General features: G+C 38.6%; 2 protein-coding genes across 7 annotated transcripts in view; one reads left to right on the forward strand and one right to left on the reverse strand.

Annotated features, from left to right (window-relative positions):
- LOC146597233 (uncharacterized) overlaps nucleotides 1–6,593 on the reverse strand; it is a 59,945-nt gene extending 53,352 nt beyond the window's left edge. Inside the window, exon 1 of the mRNA XM_085302438.1 lies at nucleotides 6,288–6,593. The gene's annotated coding sequence lies outside the window, so the exon portion shown is untranslated. The remainder of the gene's footprint in view (nucleotides 1–6,287) is intronic.
- The window catches only part of RAF1 (Raf-1 proto-oncogene, serine/threonine kinase), an 80,080-nt gene that overhangs the window by 27,270 nt on the left and 33,687 nt on the right, over nucleotides 1–19,123 (forward strand). Inside the window, exons 1-2 of one of the 6 annotated variants that reach the window (XM_085302426.1) lie at nucleotides 6,115–6,138; nucleotides 17,010–17,067. The gene's annotated coding sequence lies outside the window, so the exon portion shown is untranslated. Of the gene's footprint in view, nucleotides 1–6,114; nucleotides 6,139–6,638; nucleotides 6,857–17,009; nucleotides 17,068–19,123 lie in introns of those variants that run through there. The other 5 variants (XM_085302429.1, XM_085302424.1, XM_085302428.1 and 2 more) reach the window with 5 other exon arrangements.

Below are 19,123 nucleotides of genomic sequence, written 5' to 3' on the forward strand. Positions count from 1 at the left end.
TACTTCTGATGGCATCTGTAATGGAGCTGTGCCCCATCAGCATACACTGAAATTTCCACTAATGCATCTGAAATCTGGCATGCTGGTACACAGTACTTGCTACAAATTTGTACCGGTACAGCTATGAAGCTCAATCAGCACAATAATAAAACCCCTTCAATATAGTCGTAACTTCACACACTACTAAAAAAAATGTGTTTAAAATATAACTGAAACACAATGGATAAACAGCATTGTACTTAAYGCCAGGCACTATTTTTGACTTTTGCACTGGTTCTTATAACAGAATCCAGTAAATGAAAGGTCTGTTTCTCTTAGTACACAAATGCATGCACACAGGCTAAAATGGACTTTCAGTTTGTCTTCCTGCTAAACAGAAGTATCTGGCATCAATCCAAGGTTCAATATATTTATAACCTTATAGTTATATTCTAAGGGATTGGGCTTTATCTGGGAATAGCTGTGCTGGAGAGCAGCTTGGAAGCTGTTAGATGTGCTGCCTAGACTGCTTTGATCCCTTGTCTCTTAGAATCTAGCTTTGATAAAAACTGAGTGCGATGTCAAGAAGAACCTAAAGAGTGTTTCTGTACACAATAGACAACATATGACAACAAGAATAGGTTCCCCTTTGAAACTATAAAAAGGCTTGGCTTTGTCATGAAGAATCACTATGAACAGGATCTATGAAAAGATGCAGGGAAGTTTTTGATTTTCTTTTGTTGTCCGCCTTCCATTCATTTAGCAGTTCTAGCTTTAAATATAAATATACATCCTTGGAAATAGTCAGATACATATATGCACACTAACATCAATTCTAAATTTTTATCACTACTGATACTCATCATTGATCATATTTAAAACTGAAATWTTTCTGTCATCCTGATGTATATTATGACACTGAATTATTTCTAGAAATGCTAAGTATTGAATGCARCTAAGTCAGTGCGCTCTTGAAATGGTCCACACACAGCAAAAATAATGCATAACCYGCGGTCAATCCAAATCAGATGATCCATCTCTTTACATAGCTTTGTATTAGGTGTAAAAAGAAAAAATAAGTCCTCTGCAGTGAGCAATTATATACTCAGGCTCAGTTCTAAAACAGTTTGTCAGGAAAGAGCTATTTATATTTTGTTATTTTTAAATGGTAGTACCTAGTTCTGGATACATTTTTATTGTGGTTAGGCTACTTCAGAAAGTCAAAATAAACCCAATAAACCAGTTTGGTTAGGTTTCAAAAATAAAATGCATGTATAAATCAAAGCCTTATATTTATTTTCTGTGAAGTAGGAATGGTTCTTCAAACAGCAAAAAAAWAAAAGCCTAGATTTCTTTTTTTATTGGAGCTCACATATTGCTTATTCAAACTGACTATTTATTCACTGTGCAGATGGCATTCACCAGTTCAGCATCTCCACGTAGAATTAATAAAACATTAATCTAAAATGACTTTCCTGCTTTTGTATTCTCAGCATGAAAGGGTATACCAATTGACGTAACAGATATGTCTCATGCTCTTCTTTGAAGCTTCCTAAATTTTGTCTCTGACAAAAGGAGCGCTACCCAGAGACTCCGTCCTTCTACCGAGACCCTTACTACTATCCCTGGACTGCACTTCTAACTACAGGGAAACATAACAGCTATGGTGACCTAATAAAATACAACTGTATCTGTCAGACGCAATTTTACAGTGACCGCTTTGAAACTGCATGGCTTGAGTGATTTTAGTCAGCATTTACAAACAAACTCGTAGCCAAGGTATGTTAGCAGCAAAGTGAGTCAACAGACACGGGCTGAGTCATACAGCAGGGGCAAACAATTTTTCTGTAAGCAGGACCTGCGCTTAAAATTCAGGCTTCAAAGTTTTGAAGTTGTTATGTGTCACAACTTCATCTCATCTTAGAAGAAAACTAAATCTTGGCAACATGTAAAGCAAATGAATATCTGAAATATAATAATGCAACTTAACTCCTCCTCTCTGGAGAAGAGTCTGAGAGAACTGGATGGGGTAGTACAGTGCCTCTAGATTTTCCTAGAAGCAAGCTGCATTGCACTGAAATTGGAGAAGATAAAATTCTCCAGTACTCTACATACAAGCCCAGAGACACTGGATATCTGCAATACCATAAATTATGGTAGGAGCACATGGAGGCCTGAAAACTAGTAGACAGTCTGTTGAAAATTTTAAACATACTCTTCATGCAAGACTATCAGTGAAGCTAACTTCACCTTTCCTTTCAGTGAAAGATCATCGCTAACTTTTTATAGTGCTKCCACTCTCAGAATAGTTAGTTTATTTCTCTCAGGCTTAAAGGAAATTTGTTTTGATCTTTACTCTGAAGTATTTCCACAAAAACTTGCACTGAAAATTTGTTGCATTAGATGTTTTCGTCACAAATTTTAAGTTGATAATATGGTCTATTCAAGAATCATATGCATACAAAYACCTAATAGATGCATTATAATTTTAGAGATGAATCTGATTTGGAAGAAGTAATGTGCAAGTCTGTACAGGATGGCAGTCTTTGACACTACAAGGAATTGTGTATGTTTTGTGATGAGCATTCTTATTAAGTGTTCATACATTATAAAAAAAAGTAACTTAAGTATAAAGATAGAATGCAGCAGTGAATCAATGAGGCAAAATTTGTTTGCAGTATTGTAGAGCTAACTGCAGCATGATATATTTACCTTAGGCATTGGGTCCAAGGATGTGAATGCTGCAAAACCCACCCTTTAGCAAGAAATCTGACCCAAAGACAAATTAAAGTGATGAAATGTRTATGTGCACATGTGTGGGAGGAGGTAGGAGAACACATACCAAGAGCTTAGCAAAAGTTTAACTGTCTTATAGCACTGAAGCAAATTGACTTGATTCTAGAAGTAAATAAATGAAAGTGAACTTAAAAATAGACACTGGCATGAAGTGTGAAGTAGTAACAGCATATACAAGGTTCATATAATATGTATTCTGTATTGTGAGTACATGACTTGACCAGACAGAGAAAGATGTCCTAGAAGAAATCCTTTGGGAGCTAGACTCTGCAGGTACCCAGGCCTACTTCACTCCTTCTCACAGCCTGACTTCCACTGAGTTCCCTTAGTGCAGGAATTGCTCAGATAGATCCATTTCCAGAATCCAGCCTTTTTTAGGAAGTATTGAAGTGACTACACATTTAATCCATGACTGATGATAGACTGATGTTTTTATGGAAGATGTCTTTTGTGTTATTCCTACGGCAGGTCAGTTACTATTTTAATAAGAAAAAGAAAAGACTCCTGAGATTTAGGTTCAGTATTTGGCTGAAAYGACAATGAATAGAGTAGAGGAAACGTATGCACTGTAGCCAACTTGACAACAGTCGAGTAAGATGTGGATAAAATGAAAGYTAAGAGTTTGTTAAGGAGAAAACAACAAAAACAATTAATGTGAACAGACTATACTACAGTTTCCATTCCAGCAAAACAAGTTTGCTGCTTTGTTAACTGCCTCATATRTGAGTCCTATTGTTGTAAACACATAATGCAATTTAAATTTTACAATGCAAGGAAAACAAACAAATACATATAGATTACTTTCCCACCCCTCTTCTTTGATCACCTCACTGATATGGGTGGATAAAAAAGTATTTGAGCTAAACTATAAAATATAGTTTACTCATAGTCCTAAAATATTCTTTGTTTGTAATAATACTCTTCTGGACTGTTATTGCTTGATTTGTTCAAGGCTGCTTTCTTCATTGGCTCTGTACTTTGGACTTTTTTTGTGTCTAACTTAGCTTAAATTTCTAAGCAATGTTCTCTCACTCAAAAAAATTCTTACAGTGAAATGAATTATTTATAGCATGAAGCAAAGAAACATGCAGAGGTACAGTGCTTTGAATGTAGYACAGATTAAAAACCCTGGATAAACTGGCAAAGTCTGTCAATAGCAATCCTTGGCTTGAAGAGTAAACCAGACCTGACATCCACAATTCCATAAGAAATGCACACACAGATATCTTCCCCTTCACCCCCATGCCAGTATTATTTTAGTTCTTGTTACTCATTCTTCTGAAGCTTGTATTTTATATACTAAAACTTCAATTAAGTGTATATGATATTACTTGAAACATTTTATACCSTTTGAGACTCTTGCAGAAATCCCAGTTAAGTAGACTGGGAAAGCATGAATATTGCACATAGCAAAGTGAACCATAATGAATAAATAATAATAGTTTTAACTCTTACAGGATTCTTTTCAGCAGTCAGTATCAAAACACTTCTCAAAGATCACCAATCAGTATCATCTGTTCCAATTTTATCAATGAGGACATAGAAGTTTGTGAAGCTGAGACGGCTTTGCCAGTGTGACACAGCTATTTGATGCAAGCGAATTCCCAAGCCTACAACTGCTAGACAAGTCCGCTTAATTTTTCAGTATGACCTAACAGTTACTGTAACTAGCCCATGCTAAACCCTAGTTGTACTGGCTCTCATTCTAATCACTTATCAAAAWTTTTTTTTTTTTTACTGAAAGTGTAATGCCTGTATATTCATATATGTTAAACATATTGTAAATCCAACTCCTGAACATAAACATAAMACAAATCATGAAGAATGCTAGTAAGTTTCAATTTATTTTGGAAGTTTTGTTCAATTTTTGTATCCCTTCAACTTTCGTGCTGTGGTGTTTGAATTTCTTTTGCTTCATTTCCCTGTTTTTTTAATCATATAATAATTATATATCCTTTTAAGTAGTGCTGTTTAGCTATTAGAAATTTGCATTGTTTTCTCAGTATCTATGTTCACTTGTTCCATGACTATAATTCTTCTATTCTTTTCAAAGTTAAAAATTTTATGAATGGCCTTCTGTCAAAAYCACTTTTTTTTCCTGCAGGATCCCTGTTTTCTCCCCTTTAAAACTTTGTTTGCCTCTTGCTATGTTCTTATTTATATTTTACATTACTGCACTTAAAGTGCTTTTGTATATATTGCCAAAATCTGTATTGCTGTCCCCAGTATTATATGGACATGCTTAGTCTTAAGCCATGTCAATATTCGTTGTACACACTACTTTGTGTTTAGTTTTTAATTTTCTCCTAGGCCAACGCTTGCAGTCAGATACATGGATATGACTCCTGCTAAAGTCATATAAATTGTGTATCTATATCAGAGGACTCATTCAGTTTAAACGTGATACTTGAGAGAAAAGCTACTCAATGAGAAATTGGAAGAGCATTTACATTTGTAAATCTTGTCCTCTGTAGATACCATTTCGCCGTTGCATCTTTTGTTAGGCCCAAGCCCACGGCAATGGGGAGGAAAAAAAGGAGAATAAACACTGTTTAAATGTAAAAGTTTAGATCTCTATRTGCTTAGCCTTATTCTGGTACAAAGTGCTACAAATGTTTAATTAAATCTTTCTCTTAGCAATATCCTCTAAACTGAAGGCCTTGTTACACTTGAATATGCAGATAACTTATTTTAGAGTACACTGGAATAACACATAAGTACTGAATAATGATATTTATGACGATTTCTATTGCAGCCTTCTAGGGCTCCTGGTTACCAACCCAATTTCCATCTGCTATTACTTAGCAACAACAGCTCTTCCTGCAAGGCAGCAGCAGCTAGAGACTTTGTATGTTTACTCTTATTCGGTGCTTAGGGAGAAAAGCCCAAGAGCACTGCTTCTTCCTTGCCCTTGCTACGCCTCTGCGAGGTTGCTGCGACTTTAGCCGAACTCAAGTCTTGGTTTATATCACAGTAAGCCTTCCCCTGTAGAGAAATCCCAAATAAGGCTGAGAGAATTTTGCTGGAGGCTCCTTTTAGAMAAGTTCTTATTTAATTACCAATTAATTTAACTTCCACGGTCGTAAATGCAGATGTGCATGCTCTTTTAGTTAGAGCTGTGGGAGAAATGCTTTACTTTGCAACGGCTATGCTTAGATGTTCCATTTGGGGGCCGTGAGGCAACTGACTGCCATTTAATTTAGAGCGCGCTTTCAAAGCGTGGCCCAGAAGAGCTCGCTTTCAGGTGCTCTCCGGGCCCCGCGGCAGCGGGGTGGCTCGTCTCCGCTCCGCCGCCGGGCAGCTGCTCCCTGCCTGCCCACCGAGAAGAGGCTGCAAGCCAGAGGGGTATTTTTTCCCTTCCAGGTACCTTGCGCGCCCACCCCGCGGCACCGGCCGCGCCTCTCCCCGTGAGGCGGGAGCTGCGCGCTTCGCTCGGCGCGGGCAGCCGCCGCCCCGCCCCGCGGAGCGCCGTTACCTAACCGACTGCCGAGGCGCCAGCTGCAGTTAATTACCTAACGAGCGAGCCGTCGTGTCCAGCTGGGGCTAAGCCCCGCCGGCGGGGGGCTGCGGGGAAGCGGCTGAGCGGTGCGGGCGCCCCTGAGGGACGGCGCCGCTCAGCTCCCCGCCGCGGCTGCGGGGGAAACGCCTCGGCGCGGCGGCAAGGCTCCTTCGCCGCCGCCGCCCGGGCTCCGGGGAAGGGGAGCGGAAGGGGGCAGGGAGGGAGCCGCCGCCCGCCCCCTCCTCAGCCCGGCGGCTCGGCGAGGGCAGGCGGCGGCACCTCACTGGCGGCTCCCAAATGGCGGCGCGAAAGGGGGGCAGGTGGCGGCGGCGGGTAGGGGCAGGGCCTATCGATAGCTCGGCGCTCCGCGCTCAAGCCGAAAGGAGGAGATGAGGAAGACGCGGAGGGGGAGACTGAAGAAGGAGAGACAGGCGAAAGGGAAGGAGCCGAGCGCCGACGGATCGATGGTCCGAGGATAAATGTCTCGCTGAGTGTGAGGCCGCCATTTTAGATGAGGAACGAAACGAAGGGCGCCGAGCGGGGCCCGGGCCCGGGGGGAGCCGCCGGGAGGGAGTGACACAGGTAGGGGCCGGGCCGGGCCGGTGAGCGGCAGGGCACGAGGGAGAGCAGGGTGCCCGCTCTGCCCTTTCTTCTGGGCGGCCGCGCCTGGAGCGGAGCCGGCTGCTCCTGGCGACGCCGAGCCGCCGCCGCCTCGGCTGCGAGGGCGGCCGCGCTGCCGCTGACGGGGGCCGGGGCGGCGGGCGGCGGGCTCCGTACCCGCGGATGGCGCGGGGCGCGCCGCCTCTCCGGCGTCAGGGGGCTCCGGCGGCGGCGCCGCGCCGAAGGGGCCCGGGCGGCCGGGGGAGGCGGCGGCGCGGGGGACGCGAGCGGGGCGGGCGCCGCTGCGGCGGCGGCTCAGGTGAGGCAGGAGGTGCGGGCCCCCCCCCGCCCGCTGTCAGCCGGTGGTGGGGGCGGGGGGCCTCGCCCGCTCATCGCGGCGGCGGCCGCGGCCTCCTGCGCTGCCGGCGGCGGCTCGCTCGCCGTCCTCTCGCGTCGATCTGCCGCTTCCCGAGCCGAAAACGGACAGGGTGCTTAAATGGCATTAGCATAGCTGAACGCGTTCTCCTCAGGCGTGCTCCGGTTTGAGCAGCCCGCATGATTGTTATTATCTTTTTCGATTTAGGTTCAGTTTAAGTAACACATTCTTAAACGGGAGCGAGTTCCTCTAGTCGCCCGATTTCTCCTAAGCTGTTGAGCTCTGCCGTGTAGACGTGGTGTTACTCCAGAGCCGGTGCCCTAGGATTGTGCTGTTCCTGGACACCGCTTATCTACAGTCCAAATGTACACAAAAATAACCCGCTTTGACTAACAGCAGCTCTTATCCATTGTTCTTCTTGCCTCGGTCAGACAGAATTATTTATTTATATATATATATATATACTTAATTGTTACCTGTTAAGTGACATCTGTAAGCATGGGGGAGCATCTGGGACAATTAGACCTCAAAAACGGTGTCAGGGGAATTGCTGCTGCAGGATGTGTATTGCAGAGGCAGTTGGAGGTTGGCATAGGTATGCAGAACAAGAAGGGAATATAATGGAGCAAACCTAAAATGCCACAAAAATTTGAGCCAACTTAAAATACCTGAGAATAGTTTTGTGCAATTTTTTTTCAGAAGTTTTAAAATAATAATAATAAAATCTGTCTCCAAATAATCCCTAGTGGATCAGTGTATTTAGCAAAACTGGGATACAGTGCAACTGGACGTGATCATCCTTTGGGGCTTGTCAGCAGTGTAAATGCAGAAGAAAACACTGAACTGATGAACTTGAGTGTGAATTTCAAATGGTTCAGTTAAATCTTTCTGTGGTCTGTCATGCAGAATGGAAGTGGCTTTCATTCAGTTTGTYTTAATGAATATTTTCTGTAGGCAAACCCTCAGGCTACAATTTATCATAAAAGTATGTGGATCTGTATTTATTTTCATAAGATGGATCAACGTTTGACTGATCTGTTAAGCAGTTTAATCCTAGATTGTTAAATCAGAAGAGGACTAGCTAGTTTGGGTTGGAGTAGTGGTGCTTTCAACAATCTGGAATTGTTTTTTGAGTGATTTGTTGCTATACTTAATATCTTCAGGACCGGACAACCTATTGTGCAACACTGCTGACTAACCTGCTTTGGAAGAAAATCTGAAAGTAGCAGAGAAAATATGCTATTCTTTTTCCAAAGAAGATATAAAACCTTTTTTTTCTCAGTTGATGCTTTTGATGTGTACATACAATTTTCCCTTTCTATTTTTTAACAACAGTCTATTCACGTTAAATATGAAGTTTTACTTCTGTTTCAAGGCCTGAACTTACTACAGCTTATTAAAATAACTCATATTTTATAAACCACAAACATGACCCATGGAAGTCATCAGTCAGCATTTCTTGGTATGCTGTGCTAAATCAGCATTAGTTTCTTCTGGGACATATATCCCCCCCCCCGGTTTATTTATTTGGCTTATTCACTGTTGAGAAACCAGGAGTTGAGGGGAAAAAACAAGTTTTCCTTGTTTTCGGTCTTTGAAAACAATTTAAGTTGATGAGAGTTGTCGATTCTAAAATTTTTGTGGAAGGTGTGAACCAAAGCTCTTGGTTGAAATTACTATGTATAAATAAGTCTAATCAGTTTCAAATGCAAAAATTGTGCTGATAAACTCGCTTTTGTATTATGTATACAAATATTTAATTATTTTTATTTTCCTAATAAAGTTATGTGAGCAAATGAAGCTTAGCTTTATACAGATTTGTATACGAGTCTCTGATCATCTCTACTGCAAACATACTGTCTTCCCCTTCTACGATACCTTCAGTCATTCCCTTTGCCACAGCTTTGTAGTACTGCTGGTACCACTGGCTCCTGTCTTCAATTTTGCCCTAGTTAAACACCCTACAGCTCTTTCTACTCCTCCTCTCCATCTCTTACCATGTTTCTTGCCTACCTTTTTGGCCTGCCAGCTAGGCAAGAGGGAGTTTTTGCTCAGGTTGATTTAGTCACGTGGTGATCGACTGGCACACCGAAAAGTTTGTGCTTGCTGATGAAGAGATGAGGAGACAATTCTTCCATACTCTGGCTTCTTCCTATTTCCATAGCCTGTTGGAATTTCATATCCTTGATGCCTCTACCTAGCTGTTTAGCTGAAATAAGCTAATATGCCCATCAGTTATTGGAGGAGAGGAAGGAGAACATCTAGCTAACGTGATCATTTAAAGCTAGTTTGCTTTGGAAACAAAGCTAATACATTTTGTGCAGTTTAGTTTCAATAACTTTCATGAAAATACAGCTTGAAACAGTGGAAGGAGTCATTGTGTTATAAGGGCCATTTTTTAACAATAAAAATTCAGAAATGTAAAGACTATGCAACTGCATGAAGAGAAAATATAAGTGAGAGTTCTGTTTCTTTTAAAAATATCACATTGCACGAGTCAATTTTCTTTATTTGGAGAAAGTAACAAAAATAGATAGTCAAAGCAAGATCAAAATGTGTGATTTAACCCAAATTTAAAGTTTGATAATCTAGAACATGATTTAAGTCAGTGTTTTAGGTATTTTTAATTTTTAAGTGACACATGTTTATACCTTCATTGCAACAAATTGACACAATAATTGTTTATCCAAAAGCCTTCTATATTTTCTATTACGAAATATATTTACTATTTCTTCTGAATTAGAAATTCATTATGTATTCAATATGGATGTGGAAACCTTCTGTCAGCTGATGAAGTCAGCTGAAAGAAGAGTTGATATAATAGTAGGAAATTAGGTGAAAATGCTATCTTTATGACAAATTAACAAGATATTTTAGCAATGAATAAGCATTGTCTCATTAATTTTGAGACAGCATGAAGTACATGTATAATGCTTTGAATGGTTTTATGTATTGATGATGTAGTTAGTGATGTTCCTATTCTGAACTTTCTGAAAAGAAAGTGTTTTGGACAAAATTCTGTGAACAGTTAATTTTCAGTGGTCGTTGGCTCTTATTGCATACACTATCTCTTTGTAAATAACAGTTTTACTTTGAAAAGCAGCTGGCTCACGTTTACTCTTGTGACTTGAATATTGTGTTTGTACTATAAATGTCATCTATTTAACACAAAGTTGATTTTATTGCAGTAGTGTGCACTGACCTTTTACAGTTAATTATAATATGGTCATCTTGTGTACTGAAATGCTGCAATACGTACAGTAGATGAGAATAAACAAAACCCTGTTACTAAGTAATTTGTAAATGTGTRAAGCATGTTCATGGCAGACTTTAGAGGTCAGAATTATAACAGATACTAAACAGAATGTTCACATAAGTGGATATTCTTTTTCAGGGCTGTAGGTGACAGTCAATATAGTTGAATTTTATTTTTTCTGAAGTATTTTGTTTCCTTGTGGGGAGTGGCATAAGATTAAGATTATAAAGTAGAAGAATTTTGGATTCCTATAGAACAATGCAATGGCAAATCCAGGTCACTGGATTTGTTTGCATTTGCAGGTCTGTCTGTATTCTGCATTTCTTCTATGCATGTTCTAAATGAATCCTGCGCACGTGCATAAATGAAGCAGAGCTAAATCACAGCCGATTGGCTTTAACTTCAGGCAAAAGTAATGTGTGAATGTGATGAACATGTGAGTGATCTTGCTTTATTTTCTTTACACATATCTGAAAATGGGACCCCATAGCTCCAGGTCTTCTGACGTAGACCTTTTGTTGTTGGTGGTTGCACTGCTGCACAGAATCATTTCACTTGCTGATTTATGGTGCTCTGCAGATGCTGACTTGCATACTGCAGTGCTGCCTGTTTTGTCTTACTACTGCATTATATTGTTTCATTTCAGATTTCAGCTTACACTGCATGCTTGCTATTGGTTTGACCCTAAAATATTTCATTTCTGACAAACGACTGGCAAAAGGTGTTAATTAATATTGCGTTCCAACTGAAATACGTAGTATTGGTTAAGAGCAGTTGGGACATCTTGTATATTTTTAGTTCACAAACTAGCGGGAGGTTGCTTCACTGACTTGCAGCTGGGTGTGGCATGGGGTTAACCATGTTAATTAAAGTTGGCTCAGAGGTTTAGACTTTAAAAAAATGACTCTAAGTCCCCGTCATGTTCTTTTGTTACATAATTTTTTTTTCACTAGAGAACAAGCTACAGTTCTAAAAATGAGTGTTGTAGAAACACCTTGCAGCTGGAGAGACTGACAAGAGTGAGATACAAGGTAGTGTGCTCTAGTAGAAGAAATTTACCTTTGTATGCTTTTTAGGGCTAAAAATTTAAGTCTATGATGAGAAACTTCAATATATGACTAAGCTGCCTTTTTATTTTTCTGTATTTTTTCTTTTATTTTGCTAATTATTTGCTTATAGTGAATATAAGGGGTTAGATTTAGCTCAGCTGGTTACAGCGTGGTGCTAATAATGCCAAGGTTGCAGGTTCGATCCCTGTATCGGCCCCTTGTTTGAATGTTGGACTACATGATCTCCAGAGGTCCCTTCCAACCTTACCGATTCTCTGATCTGTCACTTCTGTCAATAATTTGATACTCTTTTTTTCATAGTCCACTTTCTTGGTTTATTTTCAACCATTTWAAAATGTGCATATTATGTTTGCTCAAAGTGTGGTCACACCTTCAACAATCTCTAGAAAGTCTTTTCAGTCTATCAGAGTACCACAAAAGGCACTGCTCTCTCTCCACTTCTCTCTTCCTACCTCTGCCGTGATGAAGGGTATTTAATTTCATCGCCCCCAAGTACTGGGACTGCTTGAGGGTCAGATGGATGATTGGCCTTCTTGCTTTCTTCCAAAATGTTCTCTGTTTAGAAGAAAGCCAGTATGATACCTTGCATAAGAATTTCTTTGTGAAACTGAAGGGAAGCATGGTGAAAAAGGTGAAGATATGCGTACTCCTTTTCAGTTCCGTGGAACTGTTACGTAAATTACCTATGGAGGAGCACAGAGTCCTGCAAAGTAACAGAACAAATGTAGGGAAGACCATTAGACTGGAAGCTTCAATGGTGGCAATGCCTCTGGGAAGAAAAAAATTAATAATACTCCTTTTTATTTTTTAAATTCCTAATATATTACTATAAATATGCTGCAATGTGCTGCTTATTTTATTTCCAATGAAAATCATTTAAAAATAATACATCTTTGTAACTTTAATGCAAAAGAAAAGATCAGCAAGGCCAATATTAATTTCACTAGATGCTGAAAGGAAAGAGACTGTTGCATCTAAACTAGCTTTCAGCTGAAAAAGCGTATTTTGATACACAGTAACGATTTAATTTTGTGGGGATTTTGTCTTTGTTCTAAGAACTTTTCTTTTAATGTTTCTCTGAAAGTTGATCACATTTGTGACAGGCTGTAACTCCAGTTTCAAATTCTATAAAGTTGTCCTAAATATCCCAGAGATTTAACATCACTTACCTAGCAATTATCGGTTTATCAGTTCCAAGATTACTGTCTGCAAGTATTTTCCCTTTTTTTAATAGCCTGTAATAGAATTTGAATTCCTTTAGGTCTAATCTACTCCAGAAGACCATGAAGATATCTTTTCTTCTTTTTTTTTTTTGTAATCACTTCTTTATTTGTGCATTTTTCCTGTTGTATTTTTATAGATTTTTTTGTAGAACCCATATTGTAAAACACGCATACAGATTAAGCACGTCAAATGTCTGATCTCTTTCTGGTTCTGAACTTACTTCAGACCAATGTATATGTTTTTATACAAACTTACAATACTGGGCCATTGTGTGCAAGTAAAAAACAAATATTTTTCGTTGTGGTAGAACTTTCAAACTTGAGCAGTTTTAATATATTGATGTTCATTCCATTTTTCTCAGAATGAGGAAAAATGTAATAACTTCGTGCGAGCTAAGTGATATTGTATCTTTTTATACATTTCTTTCGCTGCCTGTGCCCTCCACCATGATAACTTTTGAAAGCTATTTCCAGTCAATACCAATATGTAGACATGAACAGGCAGAAACTTGTTTATGGTGATGTAGATAAGGAGGATACCAGTTTCCCTTGAACCTAATTAGAAAGCTGTGCAATTTCAATTATCTGTAGAGCATGAATTTCTTTTAGCAAAACAGTATTTCTGCTTGATCACTGTTCTTAATATGAACTTTTAAAACTCTTGTGAGTGATGTTATCTTAAAAAAAAAAAAAATCTCCCATTCGGATGTGATGGAATGGCTGTTCCAGGGTGAGTGGAATAGAAAGGGTACAAATGCAGAATTTGGTCAAAGCAGGGGTTCATAGGAGGATGGCCCGTGTGCAGCTGTGAGGAGAACTTGGTAGCCAAGGTAGCTTCCAGAATGTGTTGCAGCCAAGAGAAGCACGAAAGCGTACAATTATCTAAATTTATGCTGACATTTAACAAAAAATAAACCCTATTCTGAATTACATCATTCATTTGTGTTAAATGATCTAGAAGTGAGTATAAAGCTTATACTGGCAATAACAGCATGCTGAAACAGAGTGCTCGTGTCAGAGTGATACAGTGGATTGATTTCAGCTGAATGCGAGTTCCAGAGCGCGCTCTTACTTTTCTCAAACCTTTTACATTGCCTGTGTAACTTGCTCATTGGCAATCAAGAGGTTATAAAAAGAGAGCCAGCTGATGTTGCAATCTAAGCAGTGGCCATATAGTGGAAAGACTCTACTTTGGCATGTTCTCTAGTGCTATTTTTACCTATTCCAGTAAGATCTGCCCTTGTGATGTTAAATTACAAGACAGTACCTGGAATTATTTTGTTCTACGGAAATGCTGTATACTTTGAAGAAAACTTTCAATAAAACTATCAAACAGAATGAACTAAAAATATCTTATACTTGGAAATATATTTTCTTCTGTCACCATAAATAAAGTTGTTATTGTAGCTGTAAGATTTTTCTCACTCTTGTTTGCATATTTTTTGTCTCGCAGTTTTTTTCAGTTTTGATTTCCTTCCTACAYTGAGTATTTCTTCTGTCAATTTCTCCTGTGAAGACTTAGCAGGGAGAACACTTTAAGGAGTTTAAATAGGCAGTGTGATTTTAAAGAGAGCAAATGAACAGTGTAGCGCAGAAATAAATGTAATATTGTTTTTTGTTGTTTGTTCCTTTTTAACTTCTGGAAAAGACCGTAATTGGTGCTAATTTAGGATTGCCATTCTTTCATACACTAGAAAATGAATTTCATATTGTTTCTGGGAATATATTTTCAGCACTGACAGTGATAGTGCAATAGCAACCAAACTAACCATAGTGCAAATGGGAGGATATGGCAAGAATACCTAATGCTATGGTGCAGTTGTAGAAGTATCACATATGCAGATGTATGACTGTATGAATCATAGTCCTGAAACGTCCAACTCCTGTGAATACCTAATCTTAAATACAGTATTGTCTAAATGTATTTAGTAGAACTGTCAGCATTGAGTTCAAAAAGTAACTTGGCAACACTGTAAGACAAACCTATAACTTTGCTTGTTTCAAACTGTTGTTCAGGCTGTTTGTGGAGATAGATGTATATTTGTAACAGAATTTTTAATTTTTTTCAAAAGCAATGACTTGACACTCAAATACGGTCAGTGATGGACTTGCATATATGTCAGCAGTTCATTCTACCCTTGCAGAACACCTGCTTCCCTTCTGCCTCCTCTGCACTATGGAGCATCTCGGGTGGAAATCCTGCAAGTAGGCATGCTTCCTCCGCTGTGAGCAGTTTTCTTTTCCTTTAGCTTTGCCATTGTCTTAGTTAAACAATTCTACGCAGATTTAATTGAATCTCACGTCTGCAGTAACAGCTGATATTTTTTCTCAGCTCACTTGCCTTTTAAACCCTCTTTCTTGCCAATTCTGTTAGTAAAGGTTCTTACTGATTTTTCTTTTCCGTGTGTATCTGTCAAGAAAATTGACAAAACACATGACTTTTTGCTCGTTTATGGCCATTCTGTAGGTACAAGCAGAAGTATTGCACCTGCTTACTCTGTAACTCATCACAGTTGTTTTATGATATCCTTTCTCTTCTCAGTTTGTGGGTACGTTTCTTTGGCTAATGTTACAACACAAAGGTTTTAGCTTTTCAGTCTAGAAACTCTCCTCCTCCTCCTCATTTTTTTTTCTCTCTCTTCTTTTTCATCTGCGGTCATCAGTCTGGGACAAACCTAGATAAAATCAATCCAGTCAGTATGACAGTTTCCAGTTTGGCTTTCATCTCTTTTTCTGTAGGAACTGGTCTTTCCAAATCTGACCTCTTATCTGAATTTGAGGATCATAACTGTACCCTCATTCTTACCAGTTTGCTAATTGTCAACCTCGCTATTAAAACAAACAAACAAAACAAAACAAACAAACAAAAAAAAAAAAGAAATCCAATCTGTTGGCTGCTGCTTTGATATCTTCCTCTGATTCTCTGCTTATATTTATGGTGTTTTTGAGCTTCCCTGTTTTTCTCCGCTTCTGGCCCACACTCTCTGGTCACAGTACTTTTTACATTTTTTTTCTAGGTAATCTGTAACAAATCCAGCTGTCAATTCTGTGTAGGTTATTTTATAAAATACTTTATGTATATATTTCTAAATATTTATATAAATATTATATAAATATAAAAATGCATATAAAATATTTCTAAATATTTTATATAAATAATTTCTAGCTATTCTGAATATGTCTTTATCACTGCCTACTCTTCATGTGTTAGAGCTAAAGATCTCAGCTTTTTATTTGGTGCGCCAAAGAACGTTCCTTCCTCCCTAGTCTCCTTGCTTATATTTTTCCATGACGGGAACTATATTCTAAACATTTTGTATGCTACAATCAGAAATGTTTGTTGTAGAGAACATAACAGTCCAGGCTGCAGGTAGGTATTAGTTTTAAAATGACCAAGTAGCTCAAGATAAAGATTCATAAGCATTCTTCTGATTTCTTCTTTGTTTTGGATAATTTGCTATTTTGGATAAAATCATTGCAGATTAATTTTTGTCTATCATACTGAGGAGAGAGGATACTTCTAACCAAAAGTGAGCTAGCATTATAAGGTCTCTTGAAATACTTTCTTTTTCTGTACTTTGTCTTGTATTGCATCTTTGTCTTCTCTCATTTTTTTTGCATGGGATTATTTTAGAAACCGTTAATCAAGATGAGAATTGTGGGGGTAAGAAAGCATTTTTGCCATTTGCTTTCTGGTGAATATTTGATTCATTAACTGCTCTGAGCTTATAAGATATAGATGGCCTTTTGAGGTGTAGCTTGTTGCTTTTTTCTTTTTGTCACAGAATCTGTGAGTCAGAAAGGTGTTTGTCATGTGCCTAACCTTGAGTATGCAACTGATGTCTGAAAACAAAGCATTCAGCCTGTGCTTAATTTTGACTTTATTGGAATTCTAGCTGTAAAATATTCTTATGTTGTTTCTTGAGTAAGAATAAGATTGTTGAGTTGAGATAGCATTTGTTTATCTTGGTTGTCATACAGTATGGTCTTGTGAAGTGCATCCTGTTACACTGGTATTTTGCTTAAAATGATGAAAGGCAAAAAGGCTTGGAAAACTTCAAAGAGCAGAAAGAAGATAAATTAGCTCCGACGTTGACATAATACATGAAATAATTTGTTGATTATTAATTTGGTGTGTTGTGCATGTATGTAAATTCTATGTCTATTAAAACTGTAAATATCATCTGTTTTTTAATCTTGCATTCCACAGATGATGTACTTCATCCTTTTGTCATAGGACTTCAATCCCTCAAAGGAAAATTAAAGGTGTAAGTAACTACTTTTAACTTTCCTCATTCCTTTCCCCTCTACCCTGCCCCATCCTTTCTTCCAAGATCTTTGAGCCTTTCCTGGGGAAAGGGAAGTTTATGACAATTAAATGCAGTACTTCTGTTCCTTGATTACTGATGAAATCTGCTTTTCATTTTTTGAAAAAAATTTAACAGAACTGATATGTCTACAGTTGTTTCAGTGTTTGCTTTATCAGAAATGTGTATTTACTTAAAGTCTTACTTTAGTCTGTCTGCCTGGATATTTACTTTGTGGAGGGAAAGCCCTTCCTCAGTTAAGATGTTTAGATCTTGGTATTTGTCTGTCTTCTCCAAATAGTATTTGCCTTTCCACACAGCTACAGATTTATTGTGAATAATCCAGACCTAATATAAATCTCAGCTGTAGCATTGTCTTATGAGTGGTTGTTGATTTTTCTGAAGTTATACCTCTGAAACAAAAAAATGTGTTGCGAGGGCTTGCTCTTCTAAAGAGAATTTTAAAATAAATCCCTGCAAACTCATTTATAGAGTTAGTGCTTTGTTTAAAAGAAAACAAAACAAACAAAACAAACAAAACAAAACAAAAAAACCACACAAAAATCCTACCTCAACCAGAACTGTAATTGGTGGAAATATTTAATAAGATACTGTAAGAGAGAGTTTGTTGTTTGCTAGGACAAAGAAAGTTAAACTGGAAATGGATTTCTCTTTGCAGGCCATAAAGGCAATAAATACTTGACATACCATAAATAATTTTGCTTTTGTACAGTCTGGAACTTCTAATTAAATATAGTTTATATTTGCTATTTTATGCAGGCTTCTCTGCAAATACCTATACATGGGAAACAAATAAAGTTACAGCTGTCCATATAGTTTGTAACTAGTATTACCTTGTTAGATTTGGTTCATATYGCAGAAATATATCTTGAGTTGTTCCAAGGTACATATATTGGTTATAAAATATGAGGGGGCAATCATTTATTCTTTTATGTATCACAAACTCACAGATATGTCTTCAAGGCCCCTTCCAGTTCTTTCTTGATTCTATTAGTCTTTCCCCCTCACCACCGCGTGTCCCCACTTACTTTGGATCTCTACATTTCTTGCATGGCCAGGATCTTAGAGCTGCAGGATTGACCTCTCTGTGGCACTGTTGGTTCTGGGACAGTGCTCAAATTTAATAAACTAAATTTATTAGTTTAAAGCTGCTTTGAGTGACTACAGAGAACACTTAAACTCTGAATTAGTTAGATTGCTGCATCCTGCTGTAACTGTACAGATACAATCTAGCACTGTTTAGTAATTTTTAAAACAAATTTAGTAATTGTAGTATGTTTAAACTGTACAGTTAGTTTGCATAAGTGGCACCTTTCCAGTAATTACTTGATTAACCTATTCTCAGTATGGGTATTCTTCCCCCCCCCCAATCCCTCCCCTGTGAAGCTGACACTGATTTAAAGCTTGATATGTGGTTGTGTCCTCACTGTTATTTCATTTACTGTGTGGTGCAACTGAGGGAGGACAGAGCCAGTATTTCTTTGTGCTGAGATTCTCAGTCACTTTGTCCAATATTTGAGAACTTGAGTAGGAAGGGCATTTGGTGGATTGCTGACACTTGAGTAACTTTTTCATTCTTGCTGTAAAGTGGATGAATTCCAGGCAATTCTAAACACAGTTTGGGGCTTTCATACATACTTGAAAGAATTCAAGCATGTGTGAGTTCAGAATGCAAATAGCCACATGTCTGAAAATGTATGTACAGAGTTGTGTGTGTGGGGGGGGAAATTGTCCAAAGCCTGTGTTGCCTGTGTAGTGTAAATACAGATGTGATCTCACAGCCCCACTTCTACAGTGCAAGGTCATTCTCTGAAAATCTATCAATTTTTTGAAACTTACTCTGGGAGACTTGTTTGTGAAGAAGTTAACATTATTGCAGAGAAAGAAGCAGCCTGAACCTGACAAGTATTCTAGTATGGGATTTTGATACAGTCAGGTATAGGAAAAGAGTTTTCCCTGTGTTTTTTATTTCTAGTAGTGCATGTGAATTTAGCAA

Source organism: Rhea americana, unplaced genomic scaffold (genome assembly GCF_003343005.1).
Source record: "Rhea americana isolate MKP2758 unplaced genomic scaffold, rheAme1 scaffold_19, whole genome shotgun sequence".
Taxonomy (NCBI): Eukaryota; Metazoa; Chordata; class Aves; order Rheiformes; family Rheidae; genus Rhea; species Rhea americana.